At 47.6% G+C, this 27,248-nt stretch overlaps 1 protein-coding gene and 1 pseudogene across 3 annotated transcripts in view; both read right to left on the reverse strand.

The window, feature by feature from the left end:
• DVL1 (dishevelled segment polarity protein 1) overlaps nucleotides 1-27,248 on the reverse strand; it is a 244,187-nt gene that overhangs the window by 94,629 nt on the left and 122,310 nt on the right. The gene's annotated exons all lie outside the window — the stretch shown is intronic.
• On the reverse strand, nucleotides 24,472-24,618 carry LOC137523206 (U2 spliceosomal RNA; annotated as a pseudogene).

Genomic DNA, 27,248 nt, shown 5'->3' on the forward strand with positions numbered 1-27,248 from the left:
ATTTTATTTACTTATTTAGGTATTTATATAGCGGTAACATATTACGCAGCGCTGTACAGAGTATATTGTCTTGTCACTAACTGTCCCTCAGAGGGACTCACAATCAGTGCTGCTCGGATACCCCTTTTCAAAATCCGGATCCGATTCGGATCCAGATACCCCGCTATCCGATCCGGGTCGGATATCCGAATTCAAAATTTTCCGATCCGAATCCGATTCGGATATCCGACCCTAGTATCCGATCGGATTCGGATATCCGTGTTTAATCCCGGAAGTGGCCTTTAAATTGCTTTAAAAAGGTTTTTTAGGGTATATGAGGCATGTAGCATCATAATTTTGAAAATGGAAACACTGATGATGTGGGGAGTGGACTTAAAATCCCCCCCCCCTAAAAAAAATGGCTGTCAATCAACATCAGAGTGGTATCAGGAAGCAGTCGTACTGACGCAGTTGGGGCCTCCCCACAACTCGGACAGCAGACACCTCCAAAAAAAATTACACAGCTATTGTGTTTAGATAGTTGACCATGGCACTGTTGTAGGTACCACGGCACAGTAAAAAATTAGGAGAGGTTCCAGGAAGCGGTCGGTCGTACTGCCGCAGTTGGGGCCCCACAACTCGGACAGCACAGACACCTCCAAAAAAATTACACAGCTATTGTGTTTACATAGTTGACCATGGCACTGTTGTAGGTACCACGGCACAGTAAAAAATTAGGAGAGGTTCCAGGAAGCGGTCGGTCGTACTGCCGCAGTTGGGGCCCCACAACTCGGACAGCACAGACACCTCCAAAAAAATTACACAGCTATTGTGTTTACATAGTTGACCATGGCACTGTTGTAGGTACCACGGCACAGTAAAAAATTAGGAGAGGTTCCAGGAAGCGGTCGTACTGACGCAGTTGGGGCCTCCCCACAACTCGCACAGCACAGACACCTCCAAAAAAATTACACAGCTATTGTGTTTACATAGTTGACCATGGCAGGTACCACGGCACAGTTCAAAAAATAAGAACCTGGCTTCATGAAGATGGAGTCAGGAGGTTGTGGTGGTAAAGGGTGGTTAAGCAGCAAGCAGGCATAGTGATAACCACTCAGCCACTTCATTTCCCCCTCTTGCCAACAACAGGGGCCAGGAACTCACCAATTGCCCAAGCCTCGTTCATCTTTAAAAAAGTCAGTCTGTCCACAGACTGGCCTGACAGACAAGAGCGCTTCTCAGTGACCACGCCACCGGCCGCACTGAAGCACCTTTCCGACATAACGCTGGAAGGCGGGCAGGACAGCACTTCCAGGGCGTATTGCGCCAGCTCGCCCCAGATATCCAGGTGCTTCACCCAGTACTCCAAGGGGTCCACAGGGGTGTCGGTGTCAAGCCCGCTATAGGACCCCATATAGTCGGCCACCATCCGGGTCAGGTGCTGGTTCTGGCTTTGAGAGCCGGATGCTGCTGCAGGCACCTCCTCTGTAGGCAGCGGTACTGGTGTGGCATAGAGCGCCTTTGTCAGAGACAGCAGGTTTGTTGGGCGCCTGCTGATGCTGGATGCAGGCACCTGCTGCTGTGCTGGCTGGACTGAGACAGCAGGGGGGGTGGGAGTCCGGGGGAAGGCTTCCTCCAAGCGCCGAACCAGAATCCGCTGCAAGTCCCTGATTCGGCGCACAGGGTCTCCTCCTACAGGCAGGAACTGAGCCAGCTTCCCCTTCAGCCGTGGGTCCAGCATCAGGGTGATCCAGATGTCCTCCCGAGCACTCATCTCCTTCACCCTTGGGTCTTTGCGCAGGCACTGCAGCATGTGCACTGCCATGGGGAAGAGGGCTGCCATCTCTGCTGACCTATCATCTTCTGCACCGCTGACAGTGCTGTCGTCCTCCTCTGATTCCGGAGCCTCATCTTGCTCTCTCCACCCCCGCACTACTGCAGCTGCACTCCGCTGTGCCCCCTCCTCTTCAAGGTCAGGGACCTCCAACTCCTCCAAGTCCTCCTCCAACTCCTCCGAATCCTCCTCCTGCTGCACAGAGGTGGACTGTGAAGTGTGCTGCTGCTGCTCCTGCTGCTGGATCAAGGCTTCCTCTCCCACTTCCAGCAGAGCATCGAGGGCCTTGTCCAGCATGCACACAATGGTCAACCACTCACACAGCGACGCATGGTCCCGGCTGACCATGTTGGTGGCCTCCAGGAAGGGTGCCAGCACAAAGCACACCAGCTGCATTTTTCCCCACTCAGCAGGGCGGATGATGTCTGGGAGGTGGGTGGTGCCGGTCCCCAACAAGTTGGCATCCATGGTGGCTCTGGCCAGGTACAGGTTGACAGCCCGCCTCTGTTCAACCAGACGTTCCAACATCGCCAGGGTGGAATTCCAGCGTGTTGGAACGTCTATAATGAGGCGGTGCTGTGGGAGGTTCAGCTCCATCTGCACGGCTGTAAGGGTCGCTGTGGCACCACCCGAGCGGCGAAAATGACCCACCGTTTTCCTTGCCGCTCCCAAAAGAGTGTCCATCCCCTGGTAGGTGTGCAGGAATTTCTGCACCACTAGGTTCAGGACGTGGGCCAGACAGGGGATGTGGGTGAGGTTTCCCCGCTGGATGGCGGCAACCAAGTTTGCACCATTGTCGGCCACCACCTCTCCGACTCTGAGGCCTCTGGGGGTCAGCCAACTCCTCTCTTGCTCTCGGAGCTTGGCCAAGACGTGGTCTGCCGTCAGCTTGTTCTTGCCCACCGTGACCATCTGCAGCAGCGCTTGGCAGTGGTGGGCCTTCACGCTGCTGCTGAGGCGGGGTTGTTTGGCGGCGGATGGAACCGGATCAGAGCTGGAAGCTGCTGCACTTCCCCTGACCCTGCTGCGGGGTGGCACCACCCACCGTGGTGATGATGCTGCTGTCTCCTCTTCACCCCCTTCCACCAAACTGACCCAGTGCGCGGTGAAGGACAAATAGCGGCCTGTCCCGAACCGGCTGCTCCATGAGTCCATTGTCACATGGACGCGCGCACCAAGCGCATGATCCAGCCCACGCTCCACGTTGGCCTTTACAAAGCAGTGCAGTGCTGGGATGGCCTTGCGTGCGAAGTAGTGCCGGCTGGGGATTGGCCAATCCGGCGCTGCGCACTGCAGGAGCGCACGCATCCGGCTCCCCTCCTGCACAAACGAGTACGGGAGGAGCTGGGAGGACATGGCCCGTGTAAGCAAGCCGTTCAGCTGGCGTATGCGACGGCTGCCGGGAGGCTGAGCCCTGACCACAAAAGAGTCACTCAGCAGGGTCTGGTGGTGGGGGCGTTTTAGGCTTGCACGGGAAGCTGAGGAGGGAACAGAGGAGACCACTGAGGAGGACTGGCTGCCTGAACAGGCCTCAGTGTCAGCAGGAGTGGCAAAGCTGGTTATAGTGCTCTGACCTCTGCAAGGGCCAGCGCCAGCTTCCTTCAGCAGCTTGAATTCCTGATGCTCAGGTTTGTGCTTATTGCCCAGATGGTTGATGAAGCTGGAGGTGCCATAACTGGAGGGGTGAGACCCTCTGCTCAGCTTCACATGGCATAATTTGCACGTTACAAATTTGCTATCCAGTGAGGGCAGATGGAAAAACTGCCATATTGGGGATTGGAGTTTTCCCTTACGTGGCTCAGAACGGGATGCTGCTGTGGATTTTCTCCCGGTGGTGGTTGGGGCCTGGGGTTGAGTGGTGCGGCTGGTGGTAGTCGTGCCACTGACAGATGGAGCAGCAGCCTGCGGGTCACGTACTCCATGCCCACTGCTGCTCCTGCCAATCCCTGCAATGCTCAACCTGCGTGCCATACACACTGACTCCTCCTCCTCAGAGTCAGAGCTGACATGCCCCTCCGGTCGCTGGTAGTCCGGGTCCTTCACCTCATCATCAAACTCCCCTTCGTAAAACTGCTGGGATGATGAGCCCGCCTCAAACTCCTCTTCTGCTGACACATCATGGACGGGCTCCCCCCCAACAATTACTGTCAGCATCTCAGACTCTTCTGTAAAGCCAATTTTGCTGAGAATATTTTCTCTAGGGCTAGGGCTGGTGGTGGTGGCCTCACTGTCACTGGCTTGCTCCTCGTCATGCGCCATCTGCTGCATCACAGACGCGGCGTCCTTCTCCTCCAATCTGCGCCGCTGACCCTGCTTGAAAATTGACGCAACACGCTGCTGCGTCTCTGCAGCGTGACTGCCAGTGGGTAGCGGCGGAATGACTGATGCGGCAGAACTGCTGCCAGAGGCCGCAATGTTGCTCACTCTCCTTCTGGCCTTGCCCCTCCCCCGTCTCACACTGCCAGTGCCAGACATAGTACAAGACTCACTGTCACTGATGAGTCGACGTCACAGATGATGTGTGTGGGGTACTTGGTGCACTTTTATTATTGGCGGCGGGCTTGGAAATGATCAGCAGATTGACAGACAGGAGTACAACAACTAAACACACTGACACTGCTCACTCAGCAGCAGCACAGCAGCAATAATCTGTAGTACTAGCACTGTCTGCAACTACACAATATAAAACCACAGTAGCAGTAGTAATAGCAGCCCAGCCAGCAGCAAGGAGCCTGGAGTGTGTGCACACAGACACAGCACACACAAAGACACAGGACCTAGTAGCAGTAGTAATAGCAGCCCAGCCAGCAGCAAGGAGCCTGGAGTGTGTGCACACAGACACAGCACACACAAAGACACAGGACCTAGTAGCAGGCACAGGCAGCTGCTGCAGCTGAAAGACTGACTGACAAGACTGACTGACACTAACAAATTACACAGACTAGCTAAGCTAACTACAACACAGTAAAACAGTAAAACCAGAAGGTGTTTTAGTGTTAAAACGCTGGGTTATCACTGGGATAATGTACTTGCTTCAGCCAAACACACTGGACAAACTATCTCAGTGGCAGTCACAAAGCAAGGACGAGATTCTTAACATGCCCCCCTCCTTATATACAGGAGGGACTGGCCAAGGTTCCCCTCTGTGATTGGGTGCTTGGGCTTAGGCTGGGAGCGCTCTGATTGGCTGAATGACGTCATGGACATCATGTCCATGGTTACAGTACCCGGATTCGGATATCCGATCGGTATCCGCGGATATCCGGGTTATGCGACCAACTATCCGCATAGAGCTATCCGGATTTCCGTCCAGCTATCCGGAATCCGGATCCGATCGGATAGGCCTAAAAAGTTCGGATATCCGAGTCTATTCGGATATCCGGTATCCTGATGAGCAGCACTGCTCACAATCTAGTTCCTATCAGTCATATATCTATATTGTGTAGTGGGTGTAAATATGTGCATTTATTTATGAAGTTTATAGAGGAACTTTACTGAATATAACTTAAAGTGAACCTTCGGACTAAAAATCGACTCAGCAGCACTGAAAAGGCCTGGTGTTTCTTTAACAGTATCACAGCATCAGAACTTTGTTTCTCTTATCCAAGCCTCATATTTAGCTGCACAGAAGAAAACTGCCCGGGCTTTTTTCCCCTGATGCTGTGCAAAGCATGATGGGATTTCTGATGTTGTTGCTCTCGTTCTGCTGTTTTGGTGCACATTTTTTTTTTTTACATTTTGAATTTGACATTTGAAGCCTAGCGTGTGCAGCTGGGAGGGGTTATCAGGACACAGGACAGTTGGAACTGTGTCTCCTGCTCCTTGTCACCTCCTTTCAACCAATAAGATGGCTGCCCCCATGACAAAGATGGCAGCCCCCATGAATCACAAACATTTGCCTGTTCTTTTAAAACAGGGTGGGTAAAAAATATTACCTATCTATTCTAATTAACATAACTAATGTAACTTGATGACAGTGTGTTTGTTTAGGCTGAAGTTCCCCTTTAATGAATGAAAGTGAACTGGCTATGGACCCCTGGCCCTTATTCAATGAACATTTTCTCCAGAGTTTTCTCCTAGTTGATATTTTCACTCCTTATCAAGTAAAAGGCTTTAGGGCCCTTTTCCACTAGAGCGTTTGCGAATGCTTAATCGCAAAACCGCAAACTGCTAGTGATTTTAAAATCGCTACAGTTTGCTTTTTAACATAGGAATCGTGGTAGGTAATTTCCACTACCGCGATTCGTTTTTTACTCAATCGCGCCGCGGAATGATTTTTGCCACGATTTTGCTATGCAGTGCATAGCATAGCAAAATCGCGATCGCAAACGTCGGGAAATCACCGCGAAATTTTGTACATTTGCTGAATCCCAATCGCTAGCGTTCAGCGTGAACGCTAGCGACTGCTAGTAGAAAAGGGCCCTTAAAGAGACTCTGAAGTCTCCAAAAAAATGAGGTTTATATTTAAAATCCTCATTAACATTATTTCCCCTCTTAACCACATAACGACCGCCCCCAGCCGATGGGCGGCGGCAAAGTCTGGGCCCAAACGACCGCAATACGCCCATCGGCGGGGGCGGCTGCGGGAGTGGCTATGCGGCGATCGCGTCATTCGTGACGCGATCAGCCGCCGGGGACTGGCTCCGCCCCCCGTTCGCCGTAACCCGCCGGCCGTTCGGAAGCGCCGGCGGGTTACTGGCATCCGGATCGCCGCTGCAACAGTGTATAATAGGCTTTGTAATGTATACAAAGCCTATTATACTGGCTGCCTCCTGCCCTGGTGGTCCCAGTGTCCGAGGGACCACCAGGGCAGGCTGCAGCCACCCTAGTCTGCACCCAAGCACACTGATTTCCCCCCCCCCTGCCCCCTGATCGCCCACAGCACCCCTCAGACCCCCCCCTGCCCACCCCCCAGACCACTGTTTGCACCCAGTCACCCTCCTAATCACCCATCAATCACTCCCTGTCACTATCTGTCAACGCTATTTTTTTTTTAAGTCCCTAATCTGCCCCCTACTCCCTCCTGATCACCCCCCCACCCCTCAGATTCTCCCCAGACCCCCCCCAGACCCCCCCCCCCCGTGTACTGTATGCATCTATCCCCCCTGATCACCTGTCAATCACCTGTCAATCACCTGTCAATCACCTGTCAATCACCCGTCAATCACCCCCTGTCACTGCCACCCATCAATCAGCCCCTGATCTGCCCCTTGCGGGCAATCTGATCACCCCCCCACACCAATAGATCGCCCGCAGATCCGACATCAGATCACCTCCCAAATCCATTGTTTACATCTATTCTCTCCTCTAAACACCCACTAATTACCCATCAATCACCCCCTATCACCACCTGTCACTGTTACCCATCAGATTAGACCCTAATCTGCCCCTTGCGGGCACCCAATCACCTGCCCACACGCTCAGATTGCCCTCAGACCCCCCCCTTATCAATTCGCCCGTGCAATATTTACATCTGTTCTCCCCTGTAATAACCCACTGATTACCTGTCAATCACCCATCAATCACCCCCTGTCACTGCCACCCATCAATCACCCCCTGTCACTGCCACCCATCAATCAGCCCCTAACCTGCCCCTTGCGGGCAATCTGATCACCCACCCACACCAATAGATCGCCCGCAGATCCGACATCAGATCACCTCCCAAATCCATTGTTTACATCTATTCTCTCCTCTAAACACCCACTAATTACCCATCAATCACCCCCTATCACCACCTGTCACTGTTACCCATCAGATTAGACCCTAATCTGCCCCTTGCGGGCACCCAATCACCTGCCCACACGCTCAGATTGCCCTCAGACCCCCCCCTTATCAATTCGCCCGTGCAATATTTACATCTGTTCTCCCCTGTAATAACCCACTGATTACCTGTCAATCACCCATCAATCACCCCCTGTCACTGCCACCCATCAATCACCCCCTGTCACTGCCACCCATCAATCAGCCCCTAACCTGCCCCTTGCGGGCAATCTGATCACCCACCCACACCAATAGATCGCCCGCAGATCCGACATCAGATCACCTCCCAAATCCATTGTTTACATCTATTCTCTCCTCTAAACACCCACTAATTACCCATCAATCACCCCCTATCACCACCTGTCACTGTTACCCATCAGATTAGACCCTAATCTGCCCCTTGCGGGCACCCAATCACCCGCCCACACCTCAGAACGCCCTCAGACCCCAGCCCTGATCACCTCGCCAGTGCATTGCTTGCATCTATTTCCCCCCTCTAATCACACCTTGAGACACCCATCAATCACCTCCTGTCACCCCCTAGCACACCTACCCATCAGATCAGGCCCTAATTTGCCCCGTGTGGGCTCCTGATCACTCGGCCAAACCCTCAGATCCCCCTCAGACCCCCTTCCGATCACCTCCCCAGTGCATTGATTGCATCTATTTTCCCCTCTAACCGCCCCCTGAGACACCCATCAATCACCTCCTGTCACCCCCCTAGCACTCCTATCCATCAGATCAGGCCCAATACATCCTGTCATCTAAGAGGCCACCCTGCTTATGACCGATTCCACAAAATTTGCCCCCTCATAGACCACCTGTCATCAAAATTTGCAGATGCTTATACCCCTGAACAGTCATTTTGAGAAATTTGGTTTCCAGACTACTCACAGTTTTGGGCCCGTAAAATGCCAGGGCAGTATAGGAACCCCACAAGTGACCCCATTTTAGAAAGAAGACACCCCAAGGTATTCTGTTAGGTGTATGATGAGTTCATAGAATATTTTATTTTTTGTCAAAAGTTAGCGGAAATTGGATTGTTATTGTTTTTTTCACAAAGTGTCATTTTTCACTAACTTGTGAGAAAAAATAAAATCTTCTATGAACTCACCATACCCCTAACGGAATACCTTGGGGTGTCTTCTTTCTAAAATGGGGTCACTTGTGGGGTTCCTATACTGCCCTGGCATTTTAGGGGCCCTAAACCGTGAGGAGTAGTCTAGAAAACAAATGCCTCAAAATGACCTGTGAATAGGACGTTGGGCCCCTTAGCGCACCTAGGCTGCAAAAAAGTGTCACACATGTGGTATCGCCATACTCAGGAGAAGTAGTATAATGTGTTTTGTGGTGTATTTTTACACATACCCATGCTGGGTGGGAGAAATCTCTCTGTAAATGGACAATTGTGTGTAAAAAAAATCAAAAATGTGTCATTTACAGAGATATTTCTCCCACCCAGCATGGTTATATGTAAAAATACACCACAAAACACATTATACTACTTCTTCTGAGTACGGCGATACCACATGTGTGACACTTTTTTGCAGCCTAACTGTGCTAAGGGGCCCAAAGTCCAATGAGTACCTTTAGGATTTCACAGGTCATTTTGAGACATTTGGGTTCAAGACTACTCCTCACGGTTTAGGGCCCCTAAAATGCCAGGGCAGTATAGGAACCCCACAAGTGACCCCATTTTAGAAAGAAGACACCCCAAGGTATTCTTTTAGGTGTATGATGAGTTCATAGAAGATTTTATTTTTTGTCACAAGTTAGCGGAAATTGATATGTATTGTTTTTTTTTTCACAAAGTGTCATTTTCCGCTAACTTGTGACAAAAAAAAAATCTTCTATGAACTCACCATACTCCTAACAGAATACCTTGGGGTGTCTTCTTTCTAAAATGGGGTCACTTGTGGGGTTCCTATACTGCCCTGGCATTTTAGGGGCCCTAAACCGTGAGGAGTAGTCTAGAATCCAAATGCCTCAAAATGACCTGTGAATAGGACGTTAGGCCCCTTAGCGCACCTAGGTTGCAAAAAAGTGTCACACATGTGGTATCGCCGTACTCAGAAGAAGTAGTATAATGTGTTTTGGGGTGTATTTTTATACATACCCATGCTGGGTGGGAGAAATCTCTCTGTAAATGGACAATTGTGTGTAAAAAAAATCAAATAATTGTCATTTACAGAGATATTTCTCCCACCCAGCATGGGTATGTGTAAAAATACACCCCAAAACACATTATACTACTTCTCCTGAGTACGGCGGTACCACATGTGTGGCACTTTTTTGCACCCTAAGTGCGCTAAGGGGCCCAAAGTCCAATGAGTACCTTTAGGATTTCACAGGTCATTTTGCCACATTTGGTTTCAAGACTACTCCTCACGGTTTAGGGCCCCTAAAATGCCAGGGCAGTATAGGAACCCCACAAATGACTCCATTTTAGAAAGAAGACACCCCAAGGTATTCCGTTAGGAGAATGGCGAGTTCATAGAAGATTTTATTTTTTGTCACAAGTTAGCGGAAAATGACACTTTGTGAAAAAAAACAATTACAATCAATTTCCGCTAACTTGTGACAAAAAAAAAAAATCTTCTATGAACTCACCATACATCTAACGGAATACCTTGGGGTGTCTTCTTTCTAAAATGGGGTAATTTGTGGGGTTCCTATACTGTCCTGGCATTTTAGGGGCCCTAAACCGTGAGGAGTAGTCTTGAAACGAAATTTCTCAAAATGACCTGTGAAATCCTAAAGGTACTCATTGGACTTTGGGCCCCTTAGCGCAGTTAGGGTGCAAAAAAGTGCCACACATGTGGTATCGCCGTACTCAGGAGAAGTAGTATAATGTGTTTTGGGGTGTATTTTTCCACATACCCATGCTGAGTGGGAGAAATATCTCTATAAATAGACAATTGTGTGTAAAAAAAATAAAAAAATTGTCATTTACGGAGATATTTCTCCCACCCAGCATGTGTATGTGTAAAAATACACCCCAAAACACATTATACTACTTTTCCTGAGTACGGCAATACCACATGTGTGGCACTTTTTTGCGGCCTAACTGCGCTAAGGGGCCCAAAGTCCAATGAGCATCTTTAGGCTTTACAGGGGTGCTTACAATTAGGCACCCCCCAAATGCCAGGACAGTAAACACACCCCACAAATGACCCCATTCTGGAAAGTAGACACTTCAAGGTATTCAGAGAGGAGCATAGTGAGTCCGTGGCAGATTTCATTTTTTTTTGTCGCAAGTTAGAAGAAATGGAAACTTTTTTTTTTTTTTTTTTTTGTCACAAACTGTCATTTTCCGCTAACTTGTGACAAAAAATAAAATCTTCTATGAACTCACCATGCCTCTCACTGAATACTTTGGGATGTCTTCTTTCCAAAATGGGGTCATTTGGGGGGTATTTGTACTATCCTGGAATTTTAGCCCCTCATGAAACATGACAGGTGCGCAGAAAAGTCAGAGATGCTTGAAAATGGGAAAATTCACTTTTGGCACCATAGTTTGTAAACGCTATAACTTTTACCCAATCCAATAAATATACACTGAATGTTTTTTTTTTTATCAAAGACATGTAGCAGAATAACTTTCGCGCTCAAATGTATAGGAAATTTTACTTTATTTGAAAAATGTCAGCACAGAAAGTTAAAAAAGTCATTTTTTTGACAAAATTCATGTCTTTTTTGATGAATATAATAAAAAGTAAAACTCGCAGCAGCAATCAAATAGCATCAAAAGAAAGCTGTATTAGTGACAAGAAAAGGAGGTAAAATTCATTTAGGTGGTAGGTTTTATGACCGAGCAATAAACCGTGAAAGCTGCAGTGGTCTGAATGGAGAAAAAGGCTCTGGTCCTTAAGGGGCGAAAAGACTGTGGTCCCGAAGTGGTTAAATCGCCGCATCCCCGCAGCTGAAAACACCCTAACTCGCCCGTCGAAATCCACTACTTTCTTGGTCGTGGATTTTACTGCCGCCTCTATGCGCGTCAATCAGCGCTGATCTCCGCCTCTCCCCGCCCCTCTCAGTGAAGGAAGACTGAGAGGGGCGAGGAGAGGTGGCAATCTGCGCTGATTGACGCGCATAGAGGCAGAGCTGTGGCCAAATGCTCTGCCTCTATGCGGAAGAAGCCTGTGATGTACCCCAGAGAGTTTGGGGTGATTTAGGATGTTTTCAGCCACAGGATGCTGTGTTTTAATACTGGCAATAATGTTAATGAGGTTTTTAAAGTAAAAACCTCATTTTTTGGAGACTTAAGAGTCTCTTTAAGTCACCAGCAAAAACAAACAAGGAAATAATTTTGAAAGTACTTTTTGATCTACTCTTTGGTAGTTTTTCAATTGCAGAGTACTAAAAAGTTATAAAAGATGAAAAATGACAGTACTGCGCATGCGCGATTAAACCACGCATGTGCAGTACTTTCACGCCGGCTGTCGCCGGGAGCTGAAGGGAGCCATTTCTGGCCAGGCCCTGGGAGAGGAGCCAGAGGGATGCCGAGGGACTTCCCAACCTACGATGGGGTGGAGAAAGCCCCAGGTAAGTTCTGATTTTGTATTTATTTATAGCTCGGAGTCCCTTTAAACTAACTTTTCAGCATTTTACAATTGAAAAATACCCAAAATTCTGTGAAAAAGTAATATCAAATTTGTTTTTGGCATGTTTTTGCTTACTGGTGGCTTAAAGGGAGTCTGACCTCTACTAAAAATAAAAAGTTTCACTTACCTTGGGCCTTCTCCAGCCCACCGTAGGCGGTGAGGTCCCCCGGCGTCCTCCTAGCTCCTCTCCGTGTGCGTCCGCCGGCCCCCCGTTACCGGCGACACCCAGGCCGGGTGTCGGGCCGGCTCTTCCTGGTTAATGATGCACCGCGTCATTACGACGGCCGCTTCACATCATGGCGGCCGGCGTGACAGGTCCGCGCATGCGCGGTTTAATGGCGCATGCGCAATACTGTCACGCCGGCCAGAGGGATGCCGAGGGACCTCCTGACCTACGATGGGGTGGAGAAAGCCCCAGGGAAGTGTAACGATTGTGGAATTCTCTCCGTGATCAGCGCACAAGACGTGCGCTGACACTGCGGAAATCCTCCACAAGCTTGTAATTTGAAGGAACCCAGCAAAAGGTGCAATGCACCTGTAGAGGGAAATTCCTGTTAACAGGTGGAGCTGTGGAGTACAGAGGAACAGCTCCTCTGCCCTGCCACACACGCCAGACAGGAATTGTACGAAGGGAAGAAACGCAGGGCAAGATAGCCCTGAAAGAGAGAGATCAAAGCGACAGAGGGTATGTGTGTCCACCAAACTAGTTGCCACCCTGCGACGATGAACACACAACCAGGAAGACAAAGTGAGAAGGCAATCGCCAGAGATGGCGATTGCTAACAGCAACACAAGACCGAATAAGCACAGATGAGGAATGTATATATGTCCACCAATCTAGCCGCCAACCTGCGACGGTGGACACACAACAGAAGAAACCAAGTGAGAACGCAATCGCAAGAGAAGCGATTGCGGAAGAGAATGAGCACAGGGACAGATTGTATGTGTGTTCACCAAACTAGTCGCCAACCCACGACGGTGCATACACAACAGCAGATATGAAGTAGGAACGCAATCGCGAGAGAGGCGATTGCCAGAGGTGACACAAGACTACAGCAAGGCAGAGCACGAGAGTAGCAAAGGCACAGCAAATCATACAATGAGAAGATAAGGAAAATAACAAATGCTAGCTAAACGCGAACACCGTACTCATTCGCAACAGTGCACGCGTTTATGCGCGGTCTCCGCGTGTTAAGCACAACAGAGACAAGCATGCCTAACTAACCACCGACAGACAAACATGAAACAGAGGACGAGAGCACTTGTTTAACGGTTACCTCACCGAGCCTCCAGCAAGCGTTCGTAACAGACAAGACAGATACACGAAAACAGGAATAAGTGAGAGAGACGGATCCACAGCACTAGCGCTAGGCGAGTGCGATCCAGGCAAGACAGATTAGAGGAGATAGCTGGTAGCAACCGCTGCTCCAGCTATACTCCAAGAACAAAGATCAGAACGACTTCCTGTCGACCACCGCTGGGACAGAACAATCGCAACAGACAAACAAAACAGATATGCAATCCTAACTGCACTAGGGAATCTGCCTAGTGCAGTTCCAGGAATTACTCTAAGCTAATCTTCAAACCATGAGCAAGGCTGATACTCCAGGAGTGTTACACAAGAACTAACCCTTATGACCAGCAAAGGACTCTGGGAAACATAGCTCTTTATACTGCCAGTCATCAAAGGAGGCAGGTAGGGGATTTGCATACCGAGTGTATGCAAATTCCTCAGCAGCAGAACAGACCAGAAACTTGTAATGGAAAGACAGGTCTCTCTTGCAGAGACCTGCAGCCCACAGACTAGAGGAATGGTCAAACAGCTGTCTGCCAGTGCATCCAGCTGAGCGGATCATTACAGGAAGTTCCGATTTTGTATTTATTTACTGCTCGGAGACCCTTTAAACAGAAGATGAAAATTATTTCCTAGGAGAAAACTCAGGTGAAAAAGTTAATTGCATATGGGGGAAAGTGAATTGAATAAGGGGGGGCCATATGCAATTCACCTTTTCTCCTGAGTTTTCTCCCAGGAGATAATTTTTCCTCTTCTATTTAAAATAACTTTTCAGCACTTTGCAATTGAAAAAGTACCAAAAAGTAGTTAAAAACTAACTATCAACATTATTTTTAGTGTTTTCTTGGTTGTTGGTGGTTTAAAATGCATATACTGTATATGTATATCTAATATCCAGGGAAACACTGGTGTATATGCAATTACATTTTTCTCCTGAGTATTCTCCTAGGAGATAATTTTTCATCTTCTATAACTTTCTAGATTATAAATAGGAGTACTGTATTTACTTTTTAAACATGTTACAATTATTTTACCATCTGTGCTGCCCATACTGTAGTTACAAATGACTGCAGCCCTGCCACACACACAATTGTTATTATTTCCTTCTTTTGGACTGTATACCTTGAAAGTTAAGATTCTTATTCTTAAAAGTTCCCATTTGTGGCACAGGATTTAAGGACTAAGTAGAAAGTGTTCAAACCCAAAGCCGTTTTGTGACAGGATAAAGATCTCCATAAGTATGTATGCTTATGTAGCAGAACTGTGTAGAGATGAATAAAACTTTGACATTACAAATGTCATTTTTAGCCGATGATTTACTTAAAACTGCAGTCAAATACATAGTGAGGTTCAGTAGACTTCCCCCAGTCTCCACCTGTTTGAACAAGGTCTGAAAAATGTCTGTTTCTTCTGTCAAAATATGTCCATATAAATCACGGAGGTTAAGCAAATAAAACGCACAGCTCAAGAGAAAGGTTAGAAGACTCCTGATTTCTGATGAGTGAGCTTCAGGAGAACTGGCAGGGAAACTTCAGATTACAAAATAAAGAAATAGAAACATCTAGTATGCAGTCAAATAAGGGTTATGAAAAGGTGATGTAGTTACGTGTGGTGAACATGATCCCATTCAGCTGTTCACATTTAATTGTAGCCAGTGCTGTGTGCTGTAACCCATTCAACAAGCATAACTACACTGCAAACAAAATGTACGAGCTACTTGCAGACGACTGGTGTTCGAATAGTCAGAGGATCAGTTGGGCAGCAGATGGAAAAACTGGAGTGGGCATTTCATTAGATTGCTTAAGTGCAGGTGCCTATTTTGGTGATAGGCTTGCTTTAAAGACCACCTGCATGATTTATTTTTATTTTTTTGCTCCTACCCCCTTCCACACTTATGTGCAGCACCAACACTCCCTCCCGAATTACAAAACTGGCGCTAGATACTAGATTCCATCCATGTTCCAACAAAAGCATCACACTGGTGTTTCTGGCTACGGTCAGAATATCTTCTAGCAAAAAGATGCTGTATCGTTGCATTGGCCTGGCCTCCCACAGCCACTTGTTTGGTCTAGGAGTGGGCATGGTGTATATGCCAACAACCCTTTCCACGGACCACTAGTGGTGGAGGGTATGGCTGTCACTGAAACTAATTTCCCCTGTAGGTGTAGCTACAGCAATAATGATGCAGGGGGAGAAGGGTTGGTAACTGCCATTATGGCATTGACACGGGGCGGGGCATTCTGGACTGCAAGGGGTTGAGGTAGTTGGTGCATGCAGTTTACTGCTCACCTTAAAGAGAAACTCCAACCTAGAATTGAACTTTATCCCAATCAGTAGCTGATACCCCCTTTTACATGAGAAATATAATGCTTTTCACAAACAGACCATCAGGGGGCGCTGTATGACTGATTTTGTGCTGAAACCCCTCCCACAAGAAGCTCTGAGGACCGCGGTACTCTGGGCAAACTGCCACAATGTAACAATGTTCACAGACAGGCAATAGCTGTTTACAGCTGTCTCTAACAGCCAAAACAGCCAGGAGCGGCTACATAACCTGCCCACAGTAAAAATGTCACCATGTAATAAATATCAGAAAGTAAATTGGGGAGAGGAAAGATTTTACAATGAGCAAACACTGACTAAATCATTTATACATAATTATGGTAAAAAATGAAGCACTTTTTTTACTACATTATTTTCACTGAAGTTCCTCTTTAACTCACTTTCCTCCGCATCAGATGGAGTTGTGGCTCTGGTTGGGCACCGCATCAGTTCAGCTTGATCCCAACATTGGTGCCAGTAGGGGGTAAACAGCCTGCTCAGGTAATTGGGTCGGGTTGAACCTAGTTTAGGACCCCTTAAGTAGGATTGAATATCGTCGTCCTCCATCCCTCAGGGGTCTCGCTGCAGCCCTCCGTGCAGCGGTGACGTCAATATTTACCTTCCCGGCTCCTGCGCAGGCGCTCTGACGGCTGTCGGCTCCGAAGTAGGCGGAAATACCCGATCGCCGTCGGGTCTGCTCTACTGTGCAGGCGCAAGTTTCCGGCGCCTGCGCAGTAGAGCGGACCCGACGGAGATTGGGTATTTCCGTGCCGAAAGCAGCCACAGCGCCCCCGCTGGAGCCAGCAAAGGTAAATATTGAAGCTACAGTCGGCTCTGTCGCCGGCTGTTCGGAGGGCTGCAGCGAGACCCCCGTGGGACAGAGGACGGCGTGGGAAGCCTCATTAGGATCCGGAGGCTTCCCCCACCCGAGGTGAGTACCCCACAGGGGAGGTTTTTGATGTTACAGAGTCTCTTTAAGGGATATTTGTAGGGTTATTATTATTCATATTATTTAGCATTTATATGGTACCATGTGGACAGCACTAGAAGCCAGCACTGGTTCAGGGACATGTGTCATGTGACACCAAAGCTGAAGACTTTGGATGGTAAACAGGAAAGTGTTTAGGGTGAACATGTAGGGTGTTTGTATCCATGACCAGGCTTGCCTTTGCCTTGAGTGCACTTCTAGAAAAGTCTGGCCAGGCTGTTGGTTGTACTATCTGAATCACAGGACAGGATGGACAGAATGAAAACCTTTTGGCAGGCATGACAATTAGTGTGTTCTACATCTTACCTGTGTATTTAGAGGATTGTCTTTAATTCTGAAATCAGACCCTGAGCAGTCCCAATATGTGCTATGGAGCTAAGCTTCAGTGAGAATCCAGGCAGTAGGACAGAAAAATGCCTGTGATGTCTCTGGCTGGTTCCAGGGATCCTCTTGGGATTTGTTATTGATTTAACGCATCCATTACAAGTGAGAAGTTACTTTACATGTTCTGAAGGAATCACACAAGCTCACTGGCACTATTTGTCTTTGACATTCCTTTATCTCTCTCTTTATAGTTCTGTAGACTCCCTCACCTCTAAAAGCATTAAGTGCTGATAATGGAATTCAACAGCTGAATTACAGGGAGGGATGAGCTTCTCTATCTAGGGACATGGGAAAGACTTATCAGGGCAGAAAAGCAATAGACTGATAAGTCATAAGTTATTACAGTAATAGATATACATAAAAGTAATGGATTTCATACAATTTAAGTGTATACCTTACTACAGCCTTACATGAGAACTTCTGTGCTCCCAGTCTAATGCTGGGAATACACAAGTTGATCCGGCGGCTCGATTAGCCGCCGGATCGACTCCCGCCACGTCCCCGCTCGTCCCCGACGCCGTCCGGATCGATTTCCGCTCGCCCCCACGGGTGCTTCCTTATCTTCCTCTTGATTTCCCGCTATTGTCTGCCCGCGGGGATTGAGCGGGGAATCGATCCGGCGGGTCATCAGACCTGTCGGAAATTATCAATCGAGCCATCAACGGCTCGATTTATAAGGGCGCATCGACCCGTGTATGCCTAGCATAGTGCTAGGAATACACCATAAGTTTTTTCAGTAGATAGATGGTTCGATAGCTAATTTCTGACACGTCCGATCTTATTTTTCGATCGTTTTTATGATCGATTTCTCATAGAAGTGAATGGAAATTGATGAGAAAATATAAGAAAATCGATCGAAAATAAGATTGGACAGTAAATCAACTGAAATATCTCATTGTGTATCCCCAGCATTACATAAGAACTTCTGTCTCCCAGTCAATACTAAAAAACACAATTTTACGGTTGTAAATTAAATGACAAATAACTTACATATTTTAAACAGTGGTACTATAGTTACTGGAATCTGGACTTCAGGATTTTTTTTTTACATTTTAAATTGTGTGGATATCAGTAAAAAAACATAGGTGGTCTTATTTTTGTCTATGTACCTTAGAAATAATGATCCCTCCCTCCCTGTCGCTGGAATGACACCAAGAGGAAGATGGATGGTAGATTTTTTTGCAGAAAAGGTTGTGTGAAGTTACGCAACAGCAATGTGAAAAGCTGTTGGAGACTATTCCAAAATGCATGAAAGTTTTGTTATGTATAAGGATCCGCAGCACACTTGCTCTATCTTGGGCTAGATGCTATATTATGTCACTATGATTATTTGCACAATGCATGCACTTTGATAGTACTGCACTTTATACATTTTCCTTGACGAAGCCCTTTATTTATGGGTGAAACATGTTGGATTTTAATGTAACATATGTGGGTGTTGTTGAATTAGTCCTTTAGATGGGAAGGTTTTTGTATGAGACAGATAATACTAACAGACAGATTGGATGTCTCTAGGCAGCTAACGAATATACTTTTGAGGTACGCGTCTTGTAAATGGGCTAATCTATAGTAGCCGCTTCAGTTAACCTCAGCAAAATATCCCTTGTCGGTGGGGAGCACAGAAAAGGTTAACCTTCAGTGTTTGTGTATTATCAAAGAACCCAAGGCAGAGCTAACAGCCCTAATTAAAACTTCCTGATTACTTGCTGATAAGTGCTTATTAGACAGACTGATCTCTAAACACACACAGAGTGACTTTCTTAGCAACCATATGTGTTTTCATTGCATGCTGTGCAAGAGTTTGGGTCCACTTTAAGGTGAAAGGATTAACAATAGTAGTCCATTTGCTGTTCTTTCTTTAAAGTACATTGTGTGTTAAGCCCATGGTGGGCTAGACTGCTGCAGATACTGTTCCTGAAGCTCATTGTCTTCGGTTCCTTCCCATTCCCCATTCCCATCCTCTTTAATATTCGATTAGACCAGGCGTTCTCAACCAGGGTTCCTTAAGGGGCCCATACACTCAGCCGATTTTCTGGCCGACCGATCGATCCCGATCGATCGATCGATATATCGTTTGCAAATCGGTTGGCCAATCGACCGATCGATGGCCGATTTCTATCGATTTCGATGGATTTCCATCGAACTGGCTGGTTGGAAAATTTAGGTCGATCTGATGAGATTGCTTATCAGTTTGCATTGGCCTTAATGGAAATCTGATGGCAAAAAAATGCCATCAGATCGAATTTCAATAGATTTCAAACTGAAATCTATTGGAATTCTATCCTGGTAAAAAATGTTCTAAAAACGCATCAGATAGATCATCAGATGCATTTCTTATCTATCTGCTGCCAATCTGACGAGTGTATGGGCACCTTTAAATACTCTGCAGGGGTTCCTTGGCATTTTCCCCCATCATGGTGGTGGGGGAAATACAATACAGCACATTATAAAAGTGGGTACTGTAAAAAGAAGCACTAAATTGTGGGTTAGAATATTAATGAGCACATTAGTAAGAAACACCAAAATAAGGAGGGGTCGAGTCTTGCGTGAACGCGGGGGGACGACGTCCACTCACTAGACCAGATTAGCTGCACGCACAGCGTCAACTCGCCGGAACGAGGAGGAGGTAAGTCCCGTCCACTGATGCCCGCTGCCAGCCACCGCCGCAATCGTTCTGGAGGGGAGAGCCAGGAAGAGGAGCCCCAAGGTGAGGGAAGGGGGGGAGACGTCCGCCCTTCCCCACGCTGTGCACAAAGCTCCTCTCCACTGCGCTGCTCCCCTCCAGCTGGGGGGACACCTGGCTACTGATTCTGGGGACGCCTATAGACTGGCTATACTGGGGACACTATACACCTGGCTACATATACTGGGGACACCTATACACCTGGCTACATATACTGGGCACATATACACCTGGCTACATATACTGCGGACACCTATACACCTGGCTATACTGGGCACTTATACACCTGGCTACATATACTGGGGACACCTATACACCTGGCTACATATACTGGGGACACCTATACACCTGGCCACATATACTGGGGACACCTATACACCTGGCTACATATACTGGGCACATATACACCTGGCTACATATACTGGGGACACCTGGCTACATATACTGGGCACTTATACACCTGGCTACATATACTGGACACCTATACACCTGGCTACATATACTGGGGACACCTATACACCTGGCTACATATACTGGGCACTTATACACCTGGCTACATATACTGGGGATACCTATGCACCTGGCTACATATACTGGGGACACCTATACACCTGGCTACATATACTGGGCACATATAAACCTGGCTAAATATACTGGGGACACCTATACACCTGGCTACATATACTGGGGACACTATACACCTGGCTACATATACTGGGGACACTATACACCTGGCTACATATACTGGGGACACCTATACACCTGGCTACATATACTGAGCACATATAAACCTGGCTAAATATACTGGGGACACCTATACACCTGGATACATATACTGGGCACACCTATACACCTGGCTACATATACTGGGCACATTTACACCTGGCTACTTTATACTGGGGACACCTATACACCTAGAAGAAAATTGATGTGCAATCTTGCGCTAATCACACCAGACTTGACTGGGAATATGTTGCAAACACTAGCAGCTCCTTAGTCCTGGCTGAAGGGATAGCTATAAACTGAAAAAAAAGCCTGATCAGACAATCATAGGTGGCAACCTGTTCCTCCTCTGTGGCCTGCAGTGGATGGGTGTCCCAGATGGTAATGGACAATGGTGCTTTCCCTCTGATGCCCGTGTGCAGTGACTCCACTGAGTCTGATCGGGCTTTGCCCTTGATATGTCTATATTCTATTGTGTTCTAGTAAGTGTTTTTTATACTTTGCGTGTCTGAGGAATAAATAACGCTAATGCACTACGGAGCGCTCCCTTTTTGTATATGTTTCACACCTATACACCTGGCTACATATACTGGGGACACCTATACACCTGGCTACATATACTGGGGACACCTATACACCTGGCTACATATACTGGGCACATATACACCTGGCTACATATACTGCGGACACCTATACACCTGGCTACATATACTGGGGGCACCTATACACCTGGCTACATATACTGGGGGCACCTATACACCTGGCTACATATACTGGGGACACCTATACACCTGGCTACATATACTGGGGGCACCTATACACCTGGCTACATATACTGGGCACATATACACCTGGCTACATATACTGCGGACACCTATACACCTGGCTACATATACTGGGGGCACCTATACACCTGGCTACATATACTGGGGGCACCTATACACCTGGCTACATATACTGGGGACACCTATACACCTGGCTACATATACTGGGGGCACCTATACACCTGGCTACATATACTGGGGACACTATACACCTGGCTACATATACTGGGGACACCTATACACCTGGCTACATATACTGGGGGCACCTATACACCTGGCTACATATACTGGGGGCACCTATACACCTGGCTACATATACTGGGGGCACCTATACACCTGGCTACATATACTGGGGACACCTATACACCTGGCTACATATACTGGGCACATATACACCTGGCTACATATACTGGGGACACTATACACCTGGCTACATATACTGGGGACACCTATACACCTGGCTACATATACTGGGGGCACCTATACACCTGGCTACATATACTGGGGGCACCTATACACCTGGCTACATATACTGGGGGCACCTATACACCTGGCTACATATACTGGGGACACCTATACACCTGGCTACATATACTGGGCACATATACACCTGGCTACATATACTGCGGACACCTATACACCTGGCTATACTGGGGGCACCTATACACCTGGCTACATATACTGGGTACACCTATACACCTCGCTACATATACTGCGGACACCTATACACCTGGCTATACTGGGGACACCTGAACACCTGGTTACATATACTGGGGACACCTGGCTATACTGGGGACACCTATAGACCTGGCTACCTATTCTGGGGACATCTATACACCTGGCCACCGATTCTGGGAATATCTATACACCTGACCACCTATTCTGAGGACATCTATACACCTGGCTACCTATTCTGGTGACATCTCTACATCTGGCCACCTATTCTGGGAACAACTATACACATGGCTACTTATACTGGGGACACCTATAGACCTGGCTAGCTATACTGGGGGTACCTATTTTGGGGGAACTGCTGTCAGATCTGTATTTTTGGGGAACCGCTGATGCCAGATTACGTGTATTTTGGGGAGCCGCTGCCAGATTGTGTATGTTGGGGGACCACTGCTGCCAGATTACATGTATTTTGGGTGTTATGTGTATTTTGCGTGATCCACTACCAGGTTTCACGTATTTTGGGGAACTGCTTCCAGATTATTTGTATGTTGGGGGAACTGTTGCTGCCAGATTGTCTATTTAGGGGGAACCACTGTCATATTATCTGTATTTTGGAGGAACCTCTGCCTATGTGTATGTTTGGTGAAATGCTGTCAGATTACATCTACTTTTTGGGGATACACTACGACAGAGCTCAAACTTCCCCTGGCAGACCTTTTATACCACTGCTAAGGCCATGTATATTTGGCCCCACCCATGACAACACCCACACTGTGCTTAACCACGCCCATTTTTGGCGTGCCGCGGTGCAGAGATTTTTAGGGTGAGTCCACTCACTTCTTTTTCCAGGACTAGATCCCTGAAAGCCACACCTACTTTTAAAGACCATTCCCCCTGTAAAATAAATACAGGGTCTTAAGATCCAAAAATTATTTGCAGAGGTTCCTTGAGATCCAAAAATTATTTGCAGGGGTTCCTCCAGGGCAGGGGTCAGGAACCTTTTTGGCTGAGAGAGCCATAAACGAAACTTATTTTAAAATGTAATTCCGTGAGAGCCATATAATATGTTTCAAACTGGCACAGTGCACATGAGCAGCAGAGGGCTCATGTCCCTGTTGCCATGGTAATGTGTATACAGTTGATCCTCCGGGCAGCGGAAGTGTCAGATGCGTCTTCAGCTTCTCTTGGGTTTTAGCAACATCAGCAAATTCCCCCAAGAGCCAGACAGGAGAAATACCGACTAACAGCTTATACAATTAGCTAGCTGACTTTGGGGTTGATTCACTTTGTAGGATGAGATTCCCGCATTTTGGCCCAGTAGGGTGCCTGTCAAGTGATAGGATCCAGATTGGGACAATTGGAGCAGCTGTTCATTTTGGGGGTAGCGTGAGTAAGTTAGTAGTGCATGCTACAGCAGTAGCGTGCTTACTTTGAAAAGTTTCCTTTGGCTGCCACACTAAGCTGCGCTGCTTGAGCAATGCAGCTTAGTGAATCAACCCCTGCTAATTTGTCTGTGAGCCAGATGTAACCATCAAAAGAGCCACATCTGGCTTCCGAGCCATAGGTTCCCTATCCCTGCTCCAGGGCAAAAAGGTTGAGAATGACTGAATTAGGCCCTCAGTCTGTGGCTGTGCACAAACGCTTTTGAACTGGGTATGCACTATTTCCAAACCGTACATGCCCAGTAAAAGGAAGCGCTCAAGCACAAAAGAAAAAAAAAAGTGCCCTTTTGGTTTGGAACTGATGCAAGCCCAGTTCAGAATCCCTTGTTCACTGGCTGGTGAACATCAGGGAGTCTGTGAGGGGAAAATGTTTAGGAACAGGGAACAGGCGAGTCCTCATAGACAAAGGGAAGCAAAAGGGTGGTCACTAGTGGATTTTTTTTTGTATTTTTTTTTTAGTTTTCTTAGCCCCTGTTGCCCATGCACGGAAAAAGTAAAGGTGCATAAACACCCCACAAAAACGTGCATGGGCAGCCCCAGGCCCCGCCGAAGCAGGACCCTTTCGGCGCAGGGGGCTTTTGGGTTGAAGGATTGGAGGACCCCAACCTGCCCTGTGGTTACCCACAGGGCCTGGTCATGTGGCCTCCCACATGGCCCGGGTGGCTCCCCAAAGAGAGAGCCGGCACGGGGACCGAAGTCCCCAGGGGACAAGTCCCCAGTGCCAGCAAGCTGGCCCCGACCTTGCGGCTGGCGTTATAAAAATTCCACACTCTCCCTAGCCAAAAGGCTGGGGAGCTGCGTTAGTAGGCTATGCATATGGGCAGTACAGACCTAAGCACCTTACTCTGCCATGGGGTTTTCCCGGCCCCAGGTTTTTCAGGTACTCCTGGAGCGCCACTTGCAAGGGCTGTACACCTAAGCAAAGCCCTCAGCCCTTCAGCTTCAATCATGGTAGATCCATTCAGTCAGCCTCTGGGGAATTATGAACCAGGACGGACACCTTTTATCAGAGGATCAGAGGTTCCTGTCTCCCCTGATCGCTGCCTCTCTGAGACTGATAAGAACAGATACTACACTTGATCTTAGCCAAAAGGCCGAGAAGCGATGTCACTAGTGGATACTCCAGGTCATCATGATTTTAAATTTTAAGCTTTGACACGCTTCAGGTGTGCTTTAAAGTATGAATAGGCAGATAACAATCTACTGTGTGGATCTAATGAAGACAGATGGAGTTGCATTAAATGTTTAAAAGCATTGTTGTAGACAGGGAGTGAAGCACATTAGTAGAGATTAATGAGGGTCTACAAGGGCCAGCAGAAAAAGCCTTTTGGTCAGATAAGAACTTGTCCTGTTAGAGGTTGGGCCTAACAATGTGTTTTGGGTTTTTAAAAGACTGCTGTCATTAAGTGCAAATTTGGGCAGCTTTATCTGGAGCCTCCTCCTCTTCACAATTCACATGTCAGCAGCACAGATATAAAATCAGATAACTTATAAACAAAGCCGCTTTGCTAGCCCCATTCAGTGAAAGAACAGCTGGGACCAGCCCACTTCATCACAACTTCTAGGCCTCACTCCCTAGCCCTATGGAGACACTAGATAAGCTCCAATTAGCAAGAAATGCCTTATGGCTTTTCATCCTCTAGAAGCACCTAAGACTTTAAGGGGTAAACACAATTGTATTTTTAACAAGTTAATGGTGTGCTTAGTTCACAGACAAAAGTTCAGTGGGGCATTAGGAGACAGATGAGCACTTCAACTTTGAGCCTTGACCCTTGTTACTTCTGCTTGCTTGTCATGTGCAGAGGATCATCTGTGGCATTTTTTGGAAAGACTACAGCACTACTAGAATCCATTGGCAGCGACAGTATTCTGGCTGGGTGAGATTTCCATATTGGGTGCACTCCAAGTACATGGCAGCCCATATGCTGCCCAAACAATGAAAGGGGCATTTAGCAAACTGTACCATATCCGTTCACCACCAAAGTAAGTACAAGGACAATACCAAGCATATCTTGTATAATGTAACAACAGAATACCCAAGGAGCTCGGGGTGACCTAACGCCACTGGGGGTACAGATCTGCATGCCTTCCCCACTCTACTGAAGTGATGGATTTAGGTGCCACTTGTAGCAGGTGTGGAATTGAAACTTGCAAATTAGTTTTGTTTCGCTTGAAAAAAAAAACCTTCTAGAGAGATATTGAGCTGCCATATTTATTTCCTTTTAAACAAGGACAGAGACAGCAATATCAATGTCACAAAAAGACATCCTGTAGATCCCTTTGGCTTCAGTAGTTTCTGAGTCACAAAACCTGAAAAGAGCACGTGGACAGAGTGATCGTACCTCAATCTTAACTTCTGAACTTCTTAAGTTGGAAACTGTGAAGACTCAATACAATTCAACTCAGAAAGTGGTTATTGTTGTGTCCCCAACAGAAGTGAACCACATGTCCCAGAATATGTCAGTTGCCAAGAGAGTGGGTGTTTCCTGTTTCCTAGCCAATGAACACCTCTCAGTTCTCAGTGCAGAGCCGCTCCCATGACCACACCCACCTGCTACTCAGCAGCTCTGCAGACTCACCTTCTTGCCTATTTTCTTCCTGCTCAGTGTGTGATAAAGCATTTCAAGGATAGTAGTCATGGCACTCCACAGCCTCCCCAGTATGTTTATGAATGCCATGTGTATACAGTGACTTTTTGCCGCTGCCCCATCCGCTCTCCCCCTCCAGCTATTAGCTCTGTGTAAAAGCATCAGGCGGGAAACGATAGCTCACCTTCTTACATTTGTTCCAGCGTTGCGTTCCAACACTTGTCACTTCCTGAAGTGACGAGCGGTGAACGAATCGCTGGAATGTAAGAAGGGTGAGTCATCGCTTCCCCGCCCACTGCCTGATACTGTTACACAGAGCTAATAGCTGGAGGGGAAGAGCAGATGGGGGGACCCAGGTGAGGGGCTCCGACCTCCCTCCCCGCCTCTGTGGACGCTGCCTCACTTCCTGGCTGCTACTCCCTCCAGCTCGGCGGTCACACACTTCCCACCCACGGCCAGCCGGGCGCCGCCCCCCTTACAAGTGCCGCCTGAGGAACCTGTCTCACCCCACCTCATGGGCGGCCTGGGGCTGTGTGTATTTCTCATCATCCTGCCTTGCCTGCAAGAAGAAACCATCTCACTGTTAAACATTGAAACAAAGACAGGGAGATAAGACTCTGCTGAACTGTAAGACCCATCAGCATCCATAAATGCGTGTCTAGTGGATTTACAAAATTGGATGAACACCAGCTGGCTGAGGCTGAACTCTGACAAAACAGAGGTGTTGGTGGTAGGTGGTCCACACATGATGGATAAAGTTCAAAACGCTCACCACCTCAAACTAGCAATTGGGGGAGATACTGTACAGTATAAAGACTCTGTGCGAAACCTTGGGGTGATCCTGGATGGAAATCTAAAACTCAAACAGCAGATATCAGCTGTCGTCAAGTCTTCCTTCTTCCATCTAAGAAATATAGCGAAAATCAAACACCTTATCCCAGCTGAAGACCTACCTGCCCTGGTTCATGCATTTGTATCCTCCCGCCTAGACTACTGCAACGCCCTGTTCATCGGATCTACAGAAAAGGTTCTGCGCCCCTTACAGCTAGTACAGAATGCTGCAGCCAGACTCCTAGCCAATGCCCCCCGCAGCTCACACATCACCCCAGTACTGCAAACTCTTCACTGGTTGCCAGTAAAATGGAGAA

The sequence above is a fragment of the Hyperolius riggenbachi genome, chromosome 6, assembly GCF_040937935.1.
Source record: "Hyperolius riggenbachi isolate aHypRig1 chromosome 6, aHypRig1.pri, whole genome shotgun sequence".
Classification (NCBI taxonomy): domain Eukaryota; kingdom Metazoa; phylum Chordata; class Amphibia; order Anura; family Hyperoliidae; genus Hyperolius; species Hyperolius riggenbachi.